Consider the following 18,552-nt stretch of genomic DNA (forward strand, 5'->3'; position numbering starts at 1 on the left):
ACTGTGCAGTCCTGGTTAATCTTTAAAATAAGTCTGGAAGAACACTTAAGAAAGGATAGCTGCAGGATCATTTCAGAGCATAAGAAACGCAATTACAGGTAGGTCCTGCAATTTAGATTTATTTTTTACTGCAATGTAAAAGTGCCATTTGTCCTAAATTACAGTTTAATATCATCCAGTTATTATCAGAAATATCACTTGGCCTGCTGGGAGTTGAGGCAACTCAGACAGCACATGGTGCACGCTGGGATTGAGAGCATAGAACTGTCTTTGCTCTGGGCAGGATGTCTGGCCATTTCAGTACCAGGGAGAAATAGGATCATGAGAAAGGTGACAAACAAGAGGAAGCTTAGCAACACATCTTGCATCTTTGGCTGCCAATATCTAATTGATCTAATTAAATGGATCAATAGCTCCAAAACAACTAAATAAAAGAAAGGCTTCTTCTCATTTGTATCCTTTCTTATCTTTTATGAATTTCATCCAGCCCATCTTCTTGAAAGACACCATGGCATACACTTTGACAACACAGCTGGGTAGTTTGTTCCAGACACCCACAAACCTTTGTGTGAAGAAGTGCCTCTTTAGTTTATAAACAATTCTTTTGGAGATTGGAGTTTCCACTTCTGATGTGTGGTTTGTTTCTCACTTGCAATTTGAAGAAGCCCATTATAGTTTAATGGAGTTTTTAATGAAAGTTCGGGAGGAATGAAGGCAGCCGCGCTCATTCGACACAGCTGCCGCAATTCTCACTAATCCTGACGTAAGCAACCGGTCTCCATAAATATCAAATGTCACTCTCTCCTCTTCCTCGTTCGTTTTCTGCATGGTTTGTCTTCGCCTAGCTCGAATCCGTGCTCCCTTCTCATGGATCTACAAATCCGCCGCTCCGATGAAGACCTTTTTGCAGCGCAGGAGACTCTCCTACCCTTCTCGTCCAGTCCACCCCCCACAGCTCCCCTCACCTCCGTCTCATCGCCTCCTTCAGCCGCCGTGCCACATCAGCGCCGCTCATCTTCCAGCCAGTCCTCACAAGATCCAACTCCTCGCCGAAGACTGCGTTCCGCCGTCGTAGTCCCTCTCTCATTACAAACCCAGCCTCCCCGTTCCTCCACGGCAAAATCTCCAAATAACCCCCGCTTCTCTCGAGGATGTCCCTGCCGCCGCGCTTCACGCACATCGGTTCCCCCTTCTCCTGGATCATCCCTCGCGACTTCCAACCGGACCGTAGCAAGCCTCCAGAGGATACCTCGAAAACACGGCGTCCATTTTAAAAGAAACGCTTCCAAAAAAAAAAAAAAAGCTTATTTTCCCTGTACTTAACCGCAGTCTACACAAGGAAACATCAACTCCCCAGCTTCCCCCGGCGCCCTCTGATGACATCACCCGCGCTGCCGCCACTCATCCCAACGTGAGGACCCCGAGGCTGCCCGCGCCTCTGCCTGTCGCATCTTCTGTCTTGTCTTGTCTTGTCTTGTCCTGATATGTCCGTGTCTGTCTCTTCCCCCAAGCAATCCATCCCTCTGCTGAACAACTGCACCCAGCCTCCTGCCCTAATCTCCTTGCTGCCGAGTCTAAGGCCCCAGGCTCACGCCCCCCCCCCCCCCTTCTCCGCTTAATCTAATTTCTGCACTCTCCTCTGTCTCTACCTCCGGCGTCCAACACGGCTCAAGCTCCGCCAGCTTGGTGCCTTCGGCCCCGGTTTCTTTTCTTTCGGCCCCCGCTGCTGTCTCCACGGCCCGAAGGCCAGCTAGTAAACGACCCCCAGCTCAGCCAGCAGGCGGCCCTTACCCTCCCCCACCCCCTGGCGTCCAAGACGACTCGGCAGCCTCCTCAGTCCTTAACGCAGCCTTCGCCCCTGCTTCATTTCCTCAACAGTCTTCAGCTTCCATATCCCAAGCCACCGAGCTTCAGGCCCCAGATCCGTCAAACCCCTCCTACCACAATCTGCTTTCCGCTCTTCTTCCCTCTTCATCTTCTCCCTTCCCCGGCGTCCAACACGGCATCCGTCATCCCATGCCTTCGGCCCTGGATTCCAATCTCCCCTTTACTAAGGACTTTCCTCTCCGAACAGCCGTTCCTCTCCCAGCTCCTCCTAACGCACTAAAGTTTAGTCCTCCTCCCATCCCCTTTTCACTCCGGCAGCAAATTCTGAGGCGGACGCCAATCTAGCTCACCTTCTCTCTTCCTCCACTTGCAACTCCGATCCTAGAACAGCCGACCGCGGCTCGATTTCCGTTACTCTCAAATCTTCTGACCCTCACTCTGCTTCAGTCCTTCGAATTTTCGACTTCTGCTTGGCTTTCAGCATTTTCCACGACATCACGTGCTCCGCCTTTCCCCAACGTCGTCAGGAACTCGACGATTACATGCACAGCATCCCCGATCTATCTGTCCTCTTCGAGGGCTCCCTGTTCTACGATTACCATAAGCAGTTCTTGGCCGAGGCCGCTGCCCGCCTACTCCAATGGAACCAGCACACCTACCAGGGAGCCCTCGACATTGAGCTTTACTGCCGCACTTTCACCGGTGTCCAAGCTCTTTCCTGCGACTTCTGTTCCTCTTGGACACATTCATCAAATCTTTGCCCAGATACCGTCCGCAAGCCCAACCCTGACTCCGCCCCTTCTCCCCCACAGCATCTATTCTCCCGCCAGGTTCTTCAAACCTTCCCGGTCCAAAGATGTTCGCGGTCGCCCCATCGTGATGATCAGAGGCCAACAAATTTCCAACATCTTCAATTCCTCTACACGTACCTCCCCCCTTCGTCGCTTCCTTCACATTTCCAGCTTCTGCGGCGAAGCTAATGCTCGCTCTGCCTGCCCCCGCCGGCCCTTCCATGCTCGCTCCACCTTCAGCGTTCCCAAATGACTACTGGCTTTTCCGTCTGCCCCAATCGACATCCCCGCTCTTGCTTTCGGCCTGCTCCGTCACCCCGACCCCTCTTCCACCCACATCTTACTCGACGGCCTTTCCTTCGGATTCTCACCAGGCCCGTGCACACTTCCTTCTTCCTTCGTCTTTGCAAAAAATTTGCAATCTGCCACCGCCGATCCCCACTCCATTGATTCCTTGCTAGCATCCAAAGTCGAGAATGGTTTCACGATTGGCCCACTTGACTCTTCCCCATTCCCTGCATACCACATCAATCCCATTGGTATAGCGGTCCGTCTGGGCGCCTGGCTCGCCAAGGCCAACATCTCCAGTGCCGTTAAAGTTATGCCTCCTGACCCAGACCTCTGGCACCTCTTCGGAGTTCATCGGCGGTTCATTCTTCTCAGTCCGCCTTACCTTCGGACGTAGGAGTAGCCCAAAACATTTTCGGTACCTTAGCCGAAGCTCTCGGCTGGATCCCCTCGAATAACTATGAGCTTCCTTTTCTCGTCCACCTTCTCAACAATTTCCTTACCATAGACTTTCCTCACACCCCACCTGCAAGAGCCTCCACCACACTTCTTTCCGTTTTTAGGAAACTAGGGGTACCCCTTGCCATGGACAAAACAACTGGCCCCTCTCATAATCCAATTCCTCGGGATCACCCTCAATTCCATCAATTTCTCCGCTTCCCTGCCTCGCGACAAAATCGACAAGATCCAGATGTATATCTCTATCTATTCTTCCGCCAAATTTCGCACAAAGAGGGAACTTCTCTCTCCGCTCGGCCACCTCAATTACGCCATGCGTATCATTCCTCAAGGACGGTCTACCTTCTCGACCTCGCCTCTTCCGTGCCCTCTCTTTACCACCACGTAAGCCCTTCAGCCAACTGCAAATCCGAGCTCAGGCTTTGGCAGCTTCTCTTGGCCAACTTGAATGGCATCTCTTTCCTACGATGACCTCCTCTCTGACACTGAGGATATCCAGCTTTTCACAGACGTAGCCCCGTCAGTCGGTTTCGGAGGCTATTACAAAGGCCAATGGTTTGCGGCCCCTTGGCCTCCTGATTTCTCTCCAATCCCTCTCACCAACCAGTCATCGGCCTTGTTAGAAATATTTCCAATTGTCGTTGCTGATTCTCTTTGGGGCCACAATTGGAAACAAAAACCGTCCTCATCCATTCGGCCATCCATGCAGTAGTTCATATAATCAACAAAGGAAGGTCTTCATCCCAATCCACTATGAAATTCCTCTGCCGCCTTAAATGGATTTCTCTCACACATCAATTCATCCGCGTAGCTGCTCACATTCCAGGCCACCTTAACGAGATAGCTGACTCTCTCTCTCTCGCTTTCAATTCAGGAACTTGGCACCAGATGCAAGACTGAACTCGTGCACAGTACCTCCCTATTCAGAACTCGCGTTCCTCTGAATCATCCTTTCCATCGCTATCTCCAGCTGGCCCAGCAAACTATCCTCTTAGGGATCGCCCCTCGAACTCTCAATTCTTACTGCACTGCCTGGAAGGGCTTTCAATCCTTCCACCTCTCCGCGAACAAGATTCCGTTCTTTCGACATTCTCACCGTATCGTCCTTCGTTCGCTATCGTAGAAACTCACTCAAGGTACGAGCATCCACCGCCAAAGTATACCTGTGCGGCATCCACTCCTTTTCGGCACGATCTGTCCATCCCTTATCCACCCTCAAATTACTCTCCTTAAAGGCTTTCAGTGGCTTGAAAAAACCACTTCCGAACCTACGCGCACCACTTACCTCAGACATCCTTGAATCCTGCATCTACGTTGTCAGGTCAGGTTACCACTCACCCTGGGTCGACCGCCCTCTTGAATCTTTATTCTCGTTAGCCTTCTTTATCTTCCTAAGGTGCTCCGAAATTACCGCTAATTCCATATCCTTCGATCCTTCTTCTCAATCCTGCTTATCCAACATCTCCATCTTATCTTCCGAGACGCTGACCTTCTATCTCAAGAAAAGCAAAACCAGCCAACTCGGATCCGCCACTCTCATCTATTATTTCAAACTCTGTTCCTACGTAAGCCCTTTCGAGCCTCTATCCCATTACGCACATCTTCGCACCTCTGCCGGAGCTTCGCCTACTGTCCCTCTGTTCGCAAACGAGACGGGCCGTATCATGATACCCTCCTAAACAATTCTCCGGATCAGGGGCCGCATCCTCCGCCGCTCGCTAAGGCATACCCGAGTATCTCATCAAGCAACTCGGCCGTCGATCCTCTGAGGCTTACCATGCACACATTAAAACTAACCCCGGTATCCTCAAGCAGGCACTTTCTCTCCTCAGCTGAATTGGGCCCAATAATCTTTTGTTTTTGTTTTTCTGCACTGGTGACTGGGGGTCCTGCTTGGTTCTTTTGGGGGGTCCTATCCTCCCCGTCCGACGGCCGGGAGGTTGGCCCTCAGCCAAGCGGGTTACGCCAAATCTCCACATCACAATAAATGATTCTAATTTCTCCCAAGCTTTCGGCTGCTGTCATTCCTCGTGAAATGGAGTTTTTAATGAAAGTTCGGGAGGAATGAAGGCAGCCGCGCTCATTCGACACAGCTGCCGCAATTCTCACTAATCCTGACGTAAACAACCGTTCTCCATAAATATCAAATGTCACTCTCTCCTCTTCCTCGTTCGTTTTCTGCATCCTTCCTCCACCCCCTCTCCACCTTTGCAGCTACCCCATTGGTCGCATGGGGGTCCTATCCACCCCGTCCGACGGCCGGGAGGTTGGCCCTCAGCCAAGCGGGTTACGCCAAATCTCCACATCACAATAAACGATTCTAATTTCTCCCAAGCTTTCGGCTGCTGTCATTCCTCGTGAAATGAATAAAGAGACAGTTAGGCTATCATAAATGGTCAACTACTCAATTTAATCAGAATTAATTTGGAGGTGAGAGGAAACTGGAGACAAACACATACAGAGAACATGCACATTCCACACAGGAGGTGCTTCAGTTTGGAATTGAATTCCAAACCATGCACATCAAAAGCACACCCATATCATAAAAATATCTTACCTGACTAAAGAAGTTTAGCAAATTTTAACAATTTCCAGAACATTACCAATTGACAGTTCAAATACCCTTGTGAATTTATAACAATTCACTGGTGTAAAAAGCAGAAAGACCGATAAACAAGCAGACAGACAGCATCAGTTGAAAACATTTAACACTAGAAGCAATAAAAAAGATTAAATGTGGTTTTATCATTTATTCATTTGAAATGCAAAAAAGGAAATAGAAGATGCTGTCTCAGCATTACCCAAACGAGCTGTCTCTTTATTTGCAGTGAAAGACCTGCAGAGATGGGATTGAATAAGAAACACAGTTGTTTAATTGTTACAAACTAGCTTCACAGTGCAGCTCCCTAGCTACAGTACATTTCAGAAAAGCCAAAAGCTGTGAGAAATCCACTCAGAAATTAATATGGATCCAGGTATCGCATGAGAACACAGCTTGATACCTGGATTAAAGACAACATCACTCTCTATCACACTAAATAGAAACTGCAGGGAAAAAAACATCCCACACAGATCTTTGTAATAACTGTGTTTATTCAGAACATCTGGTGAAGGTAAAAATCTAAGTGTGCAGATTTTATTGGTTTATGGCTGTATGTTAAGAAAAGTAATGCATATGCATCTACATACTTTATAAAACAAAATTTGGGACCTCTATTGTATTATTTTTATTTTTACTTGTTTTTTATTTGTAAGGACTCTTTCCTGAGTTTTAACTTCTATTCCTATTTAATACGTACACTATTCTAATTAGTTGTTTCCACTGTCAGGAAATGCAGTCTCTTGTTTCAGATTAGATATTAATGAATGTTTTGTTCTCATCATTTTTTTCTTTTACATGGGACATCATAAAGAAGAGAATCAATGTTTGGATTATTTGATTTTACTGCTGATTTTCGACAAAATACACTCTGCTAATTACAAAGCATAGTCTTTAATAAGCAAAATTTCAAAAGTTACTTCCACAACCCGAAAGACTTCTTGAACAGGCTAAAAGAAGAAATAACCTTTGGTGTCTTGGGAGATGCCAACAGAATAATCTTCAAATAATATTACCTGTAATGTAAAGAAGACTTGTTGTCCCAAGACATTGAAGGTCCCAAAGAAGGATTCATCTGCCATGATGTTCTATCAGTGAAAAGGAAGCTTGGAGCTTCCGTTCAGAGATTGCCCAAGGCTGTTTCAGTAGTGAAACATTCTTTGAGGATGGTATCAATCCCTGATAATAATACTGATTGGCGGTACAGATTCAAACCATCTGATGCTTATTTTTCACCAACCTGCTGTAGATTTAAAACATAGCTGCTCAACTTTAAGGGCTGTAACAGTTCGGTTCCTAGCTACTTTAGTGAAGGGCTCTCTTTGAGCCCTTGTCTTCTGTCATTTCCCAGAACTAGACTCTGAACTTGGATGATGATACTTTACATTCTCCAAGATTGTGGAATGATGTAGTCTTGCAAGTCAGTTAGCAATTAATAAGCATTGATTAATAATTACAGGTACCAATAATAAGTCCTTTTGAATAGCACTTTTTCATTTCCAAAGTGCGTTACACATCATAGTGGACCAATTTCATCCACCACTGAAATGCAAACACTTCTTGTACTCCACTGGCAACTCTACACAACAGATCTGGTTGAGAAGTGAGAAATTACTTCACTAATAGAGAATTAAATTTCAAGAGAAAGAGGTTTAAATAAATAAAATCATAACAATCAGCTGCCCTTTTATGTACAGTATCTTCTCAGAAAAAATATAACTCAATGAATATGAGTTTCAAAACAATCTCCATATATTAGAGCTGACCAACACCTAATAAATTTCAGAAACATCAAAACACTTAATAACACATGTAAGTCACTGGTAGGCATCCAAAAAATCAGTTTCATTTTTCTAGTACATTGACTGGACTATCATTTGGCCTAACTAAAGAGAACTTTGTGCGAAACAAGAGAACATGCTGACCGGCACTTTTTAGACTGTCAGAACTAATCAGCATCAGATGAGTTAATGGAGAACACAAAACCTATTTAAAAGCTACATTTACCACTTGGCTGATTCCATTACATGGTGTAATTTCCAGGTGTCACATTTGCTCTCAACATGTCTGTCTTAATGCTCCCCCAAGCTGGCCTGATTAGTTAGACTCTACTGACTTCCAAAATCTTTTCCCCTAAAATCTGCAGGTGCCGGAGCTGCAGACTCATGGCTGGAACAGGAACATACAGTATAGCATTCCAGTGATATCATTTTCATTATTTAATTCTTGCCATCCCCATTGTTTCAAACAGTAGTATTAACAGCAGTACAACAAACTCAGTGCATGTGTTTCAGTCAACAGTTAACAGCCTGTGCTAGCATGATGCAATCAGTCATCTTTACTGGGACTACAAACAAAACAGTCACTAGGGATTTTCAGTCTGGTTGATCAAAAATACACCTCATATTTCGAAGAGGCAAGAGATACATAATTCCTGACCTTCCGTTGTCAGGCATTCAACTCGGAAACTGTGGAATTAATGAATCATCGATTCTACTTATTTCTTCAGTATTGCAAGTTGCAAGCATTGAAGTGGAAGTTTCGGAGTATATCAAACGGTGTTAAAGAATTTTAAAGTGCCAATGCAAGATGAAAAGTTGAGCTCCATGTACTGTGGATTGGAAGACAAGTGCAAGGAGTATTTGGATAAGCACCATACACTTTAGAAACCAAAATCATAAGTGCAACTTACTGTATCTTCCTTCTTCAAGGCTCCACAGCATACAGCAACCTCAAGAAGAATAATTTATTATTTTGCTTAAGGAAGTCAAAACTATGAGAAAATGACATGACTTTCATGCAAAATGCATTTGTAACAGGGGAATATTCTATCAGTGTGCAAATGCATTTTTCATGCTTACAGAGCATGTTTCAAAGTGCTTATAAAGTGCATCACATGTGTCAAATTTAGAAAAAATAAGAGTATTTGATTGTATCTTCTTGTATTGGTTTGATGTAGCTGTATCTGAGTTTCTTGTATTGCCATCTGGATATAATGTTATATTCAAAACTGAATCAGACAAAAAAATGTATATTTTAAACTTAAATAAATTAATTCCTTACATAAAAAGGTTACAAATTATTTGCTTCTACACCCCCTAAATCCAGGAAAACTGCTCTAGGTCTAGGTAGCAATGGCCTTAAGATCTTCTAAGAGTTCAAGATTTACATCCATGGGAGCATTTTTACATATACTGTATTTTACAAAATTCCCAACTGGCACTTAGCTGTAACTTAGGCCATAGAACAATTACTGATTAGTCAATAAAAGAGAAACTAGAGATTGAAACTGACAAATAAATAGAACAGGGCTCATTCTTTATATGAGCCTCTTTTTTTGTGCATACCGTATTACTCTGGAGTTTGAAAACAAATTCAGTCTTGCGGATTCATAATACATTTCAGTAAGGTGAGATGGCAAATAGAATCTGAGATGAGAATGAGCTGTGGCGAAACAGTGGTGCCATGATTCTGATCACTAAGACTAATGCCTATTTGTTGCTGAATTTTTTGCAGAATTTGGCTGTTTAGTAAAAGAGTTATTTGGTACAATTTGGTAATTGAACCAGTTACAGTGACATAAACTAATCCTATGGAACTTGGAACTTCAAAGCTATTCCAAGACAACTGAGCCATCTGACCAATCTTTTGTGGATGTGACGTTTGTTATGGGCAGGCATCTATGGAACTGGGACATGCTTGAGAGAAGACAAGACAAAAGAAAATCACAGCTGGAGATGCCCTACACACACCACAGACCACACTTGACATGTCCTGTGAAGTAAAATCCATAGCACACAAGTACCTTCTTTCAGAGGCTGGCGACAATGAGCAGATGGACACGTTCTGTGTGCAGTTGTGTGACAATTGTGCAATGCCAGCTTGAATTAAACAGCCACAAAAAAAGTTGGGGATAAATTAAATTGTTAATTAGTTGCTAAAGTCCCTCATTATATTTATTCTGCTAGTTAATAAAGAGGATTACATGCTCATATGAGAGATTACCATTTCAATTAAAATAAACCACTTCTACATTTGTTCTAAATGCTTCTTTTTAATTTGCATTTAAATAAGGAATTTAAATATTTGATTTCCAAGATGTTTTTTTTTTGTCTGGTATTATCATTTTCCATCCAATATCTGATAAAGAATGAATCTTGCTTTATAAATATAATAAACGGTAGTTCTATCTTTCTTTGGATTATTTTTAACAATAGAGTATTTCATTAAAAGAAGACAGAAAAGGTGGATGCATTGTTCTCAACTACAAACAAGGGACTTAATGGTATCTTTCCACTAAGTATACAAAGGAATAAATTTTTGACCGAAAAGTGAATTACAAATTTGCAAACTTAGTTTTTCATTGCTTTTTTGCCTGTTTCACCTATCATTCAACTGATAATGAGAAAGAAATAGAACATAGAGTAATATGTTCAGATAAATGTCAGATACATTAGCAACCCAACGCCTATATAATACAAGTCCTAACCTAGCATGTTACCATGGTCCAGAAGGATGAAGTTTCAGCCAGATAGTGCTGTGTTTTAATGTTGATGTACTGTAGGCTGGCAAACATGGCATGATAATGCAGTTATCTATCGTGTTTAATGTGCCATTTCTAAGTGCATCCCTACCAACATAGAACATGTCCAGCACTCCAAACCCTTTCAAAAGGTCTCTATCGACTTAGATTCTGTAAAGACATAAAAAGTTCATGAAGCATGTAGTCTTTCCACTAGCCTAGGTTCCAACTCATCCAAGGACAATTACTTTCTCTACCATGAAAGGTCAGTATTTTTATAGGCTTTATGCAAGCAAGTGTAGCTGGCTTTGTTTCATTTCAAGAGAGGCGTTGTATGAATGATAACTAGCGTTACGTTCTATAGTATATCTACAGAAGTCTATCTTTTATTTTTATTTACATTGTTTTAGAAATGGTGTCCAGCTTGTTTTTACAAGAAATGTTTGATTTTACTGTTCCTAATCCTTCAAAAAATCTAACATCAAGTACAAACCCCTTGCTGACCCTTAAAAAGCCTGGAGAAAAAGGAATCCATCAATTTGCCAATGCTTACCAGTATCATACTAAAAGCACAATTGATCTGAGAGTGAGAAGTCATTTTATTGAGCTCCTCTGGCCTTTAGCAAGAGTTTTAATTTCAAACCCATCTAATTCACAATACAGATCTGTGCCAGAAGGGCAGAAGAATAACCTTTGAAAGAACTTAAAACTTTGAGCCAACTGCCAGTCAAAAAGAGGGTGCTTTTACCCAATTGAAGCCCATTATATTCTGTGATCAGCAGATTAGCGTTGCCAAAACAAACTGTATGTATTGAAATATTAAAATCTAATAATGTGGTAAGTGTGCAGTATAAGATACAATCTACATTTAAATGCATATAAGATTTAAAAGCTCAGCACCACTATACAAAAACTTTCTTTTAGTATGTAAAGACATGGGCAACTAATACAGTGCTTTCATTTATTAGGTCCTTACTTGCTGTTTTTTATTTTAACCGAGCATCTGGAAACCTCCAACATGTTTTGGAGCTAAAAATGTTTAAACTAAGAAACTAAGAGTTCATTTTAACACTATTATTGACTGGATGAGGAGTCTCAAGGGCATACCTGTTGAGCTTAAGCATAAACCAACAGAAGCAGATTTCCTGGTGACTGAAAGTGAGCAGCATTGTGATTGAATAAAGACAAATGTTCCCTGCAAGACAAGATGTGGACAAAAGCATGTGGAACCTTTGACTTTCTTTATCTATTCTGCCAACCAGATGTGACTGCATGATCATTATTAGTGATTATTTTATTTTTCAAACATCTGAAAATAGTGATGGATCTAACAAGCCCAGCCCTCATGGCATTTCAGAAGATAAAGGGGAAAAATGTCTCGTCCCACTCAGCTATGGTGATTATGGAAATGTAACTTCCTATCCTCAAACCATATGCTTCTGTTCCAGTTAAGGACACCATGCAACAGAATGCTGTATGACTAAGAGCAATAACTATGAAACACATTTCACACCAACAAAAAAAAAAGAAATAAAATGATTTTCTCATGGAGATTTGTTCACTCTGAAATTTCAGAAATTTCACAGATGCTTCCTGAGAGCCATTTAGAAAAAAAGATATACAGTAGGTATGAATGTCATAAGAGTACATTACTAGCAAAAAATGTAGATGGGTTAGAAATCCCATATAAATAGACTAATATGTAGGAGTAAGAAATCGATTTTAGAAAGTAGCTCAGGGGATTTGTGTAAATTTTATTTACAGTTTAATTTCAGTATAAAAGTAAACTTGAATCAAGGTAAGAGGAGCCAGAAATCAAGATTGTGAAGCGAATGTCAGCAGTAACAATGCAGCATATTTTCTTGTGCTAGTGTACAGTATTTGACTGATATAGGTTATATGAAATGCTCTATTTGTAACAGTCTTGACATTTGAACTTCCCTGTATATGTATCTGTGTGTGTGAGATCATGAAACATAAAGAAATTTAAAATAAACACACAGGTGTACAGTATACATGCTGTACATCCCAACACAGAATGCTGCTTTTTGAAAAGTTTTCAGTCAGACAATCTGATGGCAAAGGGTCTGAAGTCTCTATATCGTAAAAACCTCGTCCTGTAAATTCCAAAATATACACCCCATGAATACAGCACATTAATAAGAAAGCAATTGCCTGGCCAGGTCAGCCAAAGGGCACTGATAAAAGATGGAGGGAAAACATCCTTATTAGGGAATGAAAGTATACTCAACCAGAGGTGAAAGTCGCATTTGCTATGCTCTCAGAACCTGCCCTTGTGATGGTGATTAATGCACTGTAGCACTTCCTCCTTTTCATTAGGGCCAGCTTTTATTGTCCACTGGAGCTTCATAGACCTTTGGATTAGTCGCAGCAGTGGCGAAAAAAAAAAAGACTTGCTAACCCAGCTTGAAGCACCTAGGAAAATATGTGGCCCAATCATTTTCAATCATGAATGACGAGTACCATTTCACTCCTGTCATTTCGGCAATTAAATCCTTTTTATCATCTAAACAGCCAGGTGATGTTAAGTGCATGTGGGTTTGTGCTATAATTCTAGGGGACATTCTTGTGCCGTGTATATCTCCCTAACACCTGCACAAGGACATGAAGCAAATACCAAAGCCCTCATTATCTTGCTCTTGCTTCCTCCAATAAACTTTAGTAGTAAAGGTTGTGTTGCAGTGCCTTTGCCGATAAACTGCTTGTTGAGTGTCACGGGGAGCATGCTTTGTACTTTATTCCTGAAAGGAGAAACATAAATGGGTAACTATGCTAAGCACCCTGAATGTGACCAAAACTGCATAAGCTCAATTTGACCACAATACAAAGTTAAAATCAGAATATCCATTTCACTAAGGAAAATAAGGCCCAGATTAAATGAAAATCCACTAGTCACAAATGCTGATGAGATTTAATTTGTCTGGATGACTGGCAGATGACTCTTAGTTTTGTGTAAAATATAAGTGCTTTCGGGAACACATGTATTAAACATATTTTTTCCTATTGAAAATGCCAAATACAAGTAAAAGCTGTGGTGCATTGATAAGTATGTGTCTATTTTTTATGTTATTACACATAACATATAGGAATTTATTAATACAAATAAAATATATCTAGTGAAATATTAAGACCTGGATTAGATCACATTTTGACACCCTTTGACAAATTTTGAAACTGCTTGTTGAGGTCCTTGAATCACAACAGCCAACAAACCAAAGGAGGTGCAGGGCCAAATAACCTTGCTTGCTTTCAAAACCTTAACCCACCCTTAATTACAAATTTTAAATCCAGTGACTGACAATACCCCAGCAGAACAAAGAGTCCTGTGGTTGATAAAAATCTGGATTTATAATCCAGTAATCAGATGATAAAATGAATCATAAACATTGTGATTGTCATGATTCATTAGCGTTTTTCAATCTCAAACAGAATTGATATTCAGGATAATGATGGACTAATTTATCATATTAAAGGACAGTGAAAGGACACTATTCAGTTTTAACATTATTATGTCCCAAATACCAAATTGTCTGTTGGCTTTCAATATGACCTGCAGTGTTACAATGTAGAAAGTGAAGTCTCTTTTCTTTATGACGTGTAGCACACCAATAAAGCAGAGATATTTTTGGTTTAAATAGATCGAATCCTGGATTTTTATTGTTTCAGATGTAGTCTCCTTAAAGCTGATCACTCAGTCATGTTTATAAATTCTTTGAGAAACCTGCTCCATGTTAAAGAGTGAAATATTTAAGATTATAAACCAAGAACAGTAAACAAGAATTACATGATGAGGCTTTACATTATTTTTACTGTACCTACAGTACAGCTCATCTTGTATCTCATAGATTCAAATCGCAGTTGACAAATATGTTGATCTTTCAGATAGCCCCTGAATTTAAGTTGAATGCTGAACTGTTCTTAGGTCTATTAAATGTCCCGATGTAAACAGATTTAATGATCTGATTGATTGGTAATGATCTTTGCATTTACATGGTATTTCTCTGGAAACGCCCTGTGACTTAATTAATGACTTTTAGACTGGTAATCAATGTTAGTGTATGTTAAAGAAATTAAACCAGTCATTCCCTTTAAATGTAACTCCAGGCTAAAGACCGCAGTTGTTATCATTATTGATAGCTAAATACATTGTAAGGCAGACCAGGCCATCCATATCATTAACAAACTAATTGCTAGTTCTGTTGTGTCAGGAGACATACTTTTCTCAATTCCATCAAACCAGATCCTTCTCCATGTTATGTGTGTTAGTGTTCTTAGCTCTGAAAAATTCCAATGGATTTGAAATCCAGAGACCATTAAGACTGAAACTTCTTAGTTAATCTTTAAGAAGTATGGCTGCAATTCTGTAGATCTTTTACTGTATATGTTTGACCACTCTCTGGTCAAAAATGCCTGCATACTGTATAACATACTGTACATTCGGTTGCATGAGTTACAGAAACAACATCCCTTTTTTGCTCGTTTTGAGAAAAAGGAAAAATAAAGCTGCTGTTAAAAAAAACAGCCTACTTAATCTGTCATAAGAAAATAATCTGTATTAATGGGCACAGAGAAAATCACTTTAAATTGCAAACTGTTGAAAGTGATTTTGCTGAAGTAGATCCTGTTCCTAACAGTCCTGATGAGTTATTTATTTTTAAACTAAGCGACGCAATCTATAGCGTAGTCACGTAGAGTTTATGAGATACATATTAACTACTGATGATTTTTTCCATTGCAGGTGATGTGTAGTATTTAGATGATTAAGAAGTTCTGTACAGTATTGTTATTAATGATGATGATAATATCTAGTTTCAAGAAAGTTTCATTCACTAATAGAAATACCAAATTGTCAGGAAATTTAAATTTTACCTTTAAAAAGTAATACATTTATTTGGTACATTTTTTTTAGAGTAGGGGTTAATGTGAATACTTAGCAAGGAAGAGATATTACAATGCATTATAACAAAGTAGTATCTTTAACAGAACACTTGGAGTAATGTAATACTCTGAGCATGAGGCAAACTATGTAGGTTTACCATGTTCTTCCTAACAATAATGATCACGACAAGTTATCTTATTTTTCCCTTAAATATTATATTTTACATGATTTATCGTTTAACACAGGAGTCACTTCCAAGTATATTATTTCAGGATTATTAAAAAATATGCTGTTTGATGATTCATGTATGTTGAATGCAATATCTGCCCTGCAGACATGTTTGTTTCCTTTCTGTTGTCATTGCATCTTGCTCTGGCTGTAGTATCTTTCTGTCAAGGCTGCTCAGCTCAGCATGACAGGGCTGTGTTAAACATGTAAACAGTGATTATTTCTGTCACCTTATCCCGTGCTGGATTCCCTAAACCCACAATATCTGCATTCCAGCATGGATCATCACCATCACTTTCTTTAACCAATCCAGGATCACTCTGGCCCACAGCCTATCCCAGGAAGCACTGCCCACAAAGCAGGATACACGCTGGATGGGATGTCAGTCCATCACAGGGCACACACAGACAAACACGCACTCACACCAGGGCCAATTTTTTTTTGGGGGGGGCAAAGCCAATTAACCCACCAGCAGGGCTTTGAACTGTGGAAGTAAAACTCCATGATATTAATTTCACTGCATCACTATTCCACAAACCTTTGTGGAGATCTTTCGATCCTAACTACAAGGCATGGGGTGGAACTTGAGGATATTGACAGATGTTCTCCAGTTCGCACATTTTAAGATTACACAATGCTGTGCTGTTAAAATCCTACAGATGTACATTCAGACACAGGAAGAAAAAGCTGTCAATATAACAGTCAATCAATCTAACATCATTTTATATAGAACCTTTCAAGGATGACAATCACCGCAAAGTGCTATACATTAAAACAACTCATACAGATTATAAAAAAACAGATTAATAAATAATAGTAAAAAGTAGATAAAAGAGGATGGTTTAAAAAGACATCTAGTCTCTCTCACTCCTTCACTCTCCCTGGTGAAGAGCACACCTCTGTCTGCATCGCCAAAATGGGTTTGGTACTGATATGCCACATTACTAGAGAGGTGGAGAGGGAAGAGAGAAAGAGGGGGGACGACCCACGTAGCTTTCCATGTGGTCAAATAGTTGCAAAAATTATAAATAAATAAATGATAAAAAATAATAACAACAATACAAGCCCAGAATCCATCCTATAGGAATTTAAAATTGCATACCACAATAGGAACAGTTAAAGTCACTGCTCCAATTCAAATGTACAGTACCTGCTTTCCACTGTAGAATTACTAGGGATAACCTGCGTGTATAAAACAAATATGTTATATGGCGTCTATGAATACATGTACTGTTTCCAAGAAAATATGTTTTGTGGACTTGTTGGCCCATGATAAGACAACTTTTTCTGAAGAATAAAAAATATTAGTTTGGTCACACATCAATGCTTGTATAACCTGGCATTTTAATTTACATTAAAAAACCTTGAGCCTCAAAATACATCACTTTATCAGCTTGTGTCTGGAATGCCATCTTGCATTGCTTTCATGCAGATGATTTTTTTGCTGTTGTCAAAAATTACAGCTTTTAAGTGCTCAGCTCTGAGCATGGTCTTTCATTTGACTGAATTGTCTCTTTCTGCACACAGCCCTGAAAACAAAAAATGCATTTATTTAAAAAACAAAATCCTTCAATTCTTTCTAAAAGTAATGAATAGGTTATCAAAATAATGTACTAAAATAAAGCACTGTTGGTAAAAAGGCTTTAATTGAACATCTATTCATTAAAGTGTTTTGGCTGTGTTTCTTAAAAGCTTACAGTGACACACATACAGTACATCCATGTCTATCAAGGTACTTCAGCTCGTTAGGCAGCATTGATAAATATAGCATTGTGAAATTATTTTTATGAAATCTTTATGTGCTCAGTGATCCTCCGACATTTTTAAACAATGAACAATCAAAACTTGACAATCACATGTGTCACATCTGTGACAAATGTACAGTTTAGACAAGAAATCAGAATTAGAAAGACAAGAAGAAATTGTTTTTCTGTGCAGTTTTTTTCTCCAACAGCTTTACCCAGAAAGAAACAGTAATAATAATTTTCCCAGAACAGACTGATTGACTGAAGAATTGATTACTGATGTAACATATTTTTAAAGCTACCCACTAAGAAAGGTGTCAATATATCTCTTCATTATGAAATACATTGTGTGATAGGTTAGATTTGTTTAATACAAATCTGTTAATCATGACAGCCATTAAATCAATTTTCCACATTTAGATGACATTTTTTCTGTCATTAACTTACAGACATGCCAATTAAATTAAATTAAAAAATCATTAGAGTATCAACTATTAACATAAGGAATGCTATTGACGGAACACAAAAGAAATTCATATGAGAGTTAATCTTGGCCATTTTTCTGAAGCAATCTATTATTCCTTTCCATAGAATTCAGCTGCAGTGTGAAGACTTAATTTTAGCAGAGTGAGTCTAATGCAGCATTTTGCAATCATGGGAAACTAAAATGTGATTGAAACCTTTTGCCCTGAGTGTCTAGCTTTCACTAAACAACCACACTAGCTCTGCATTACTGTTTCATTCAAATTTCAGTGAGTTTAATGTGCTAAAGTGGCCTGACCATAAACTGAAAGAGCTTTACTGCAGCTGTTCCATTCACTGTGAAAACATCTTATGTTCCTCAGGTTTGTATTGCAGTAATGTATTTAATTCATTATCTTAGTCAACAGATTTCTAGAATGATAAAACACTGGTGGCTGGTGTCGATATTAACTGTGCATGCTGTACAGTACATCATCTCTAATGCACAATGTCTACTGACAATTCAATCAGGTCATAACAAGAGAGCTGTTTAATTCTTATATGATATTCTGCTTTTTAGTCCACACATTTATTCTAGCTGGGAGACTATGAAAAGCTTAAACTATTTCAGCAATATCCAGGTTGTGGGTTAGGGAGTACTTATTTGTATTATTGTGTCACAAGTGCTTCACATGCTTCACAAAAGCAATTGTATCAAATAAAACCAAAAT

The sequence above is a fragment of the Atractosteus spatula genome, chromosome 14 (assembly GCF_055471065.1).
Source record: "Atractosteus spatula isolate fAtrSpa1 chromosome 14, fAtrSpa1.hap1, whole genome shotgun sequence".
NCBI classification, from domain to species: Eukaryota; Metazoa; Chordata; class Actinopteri; order Semionotiformes; family Lepisosteidae; genus Atractosteus; species Atractosteus spatula.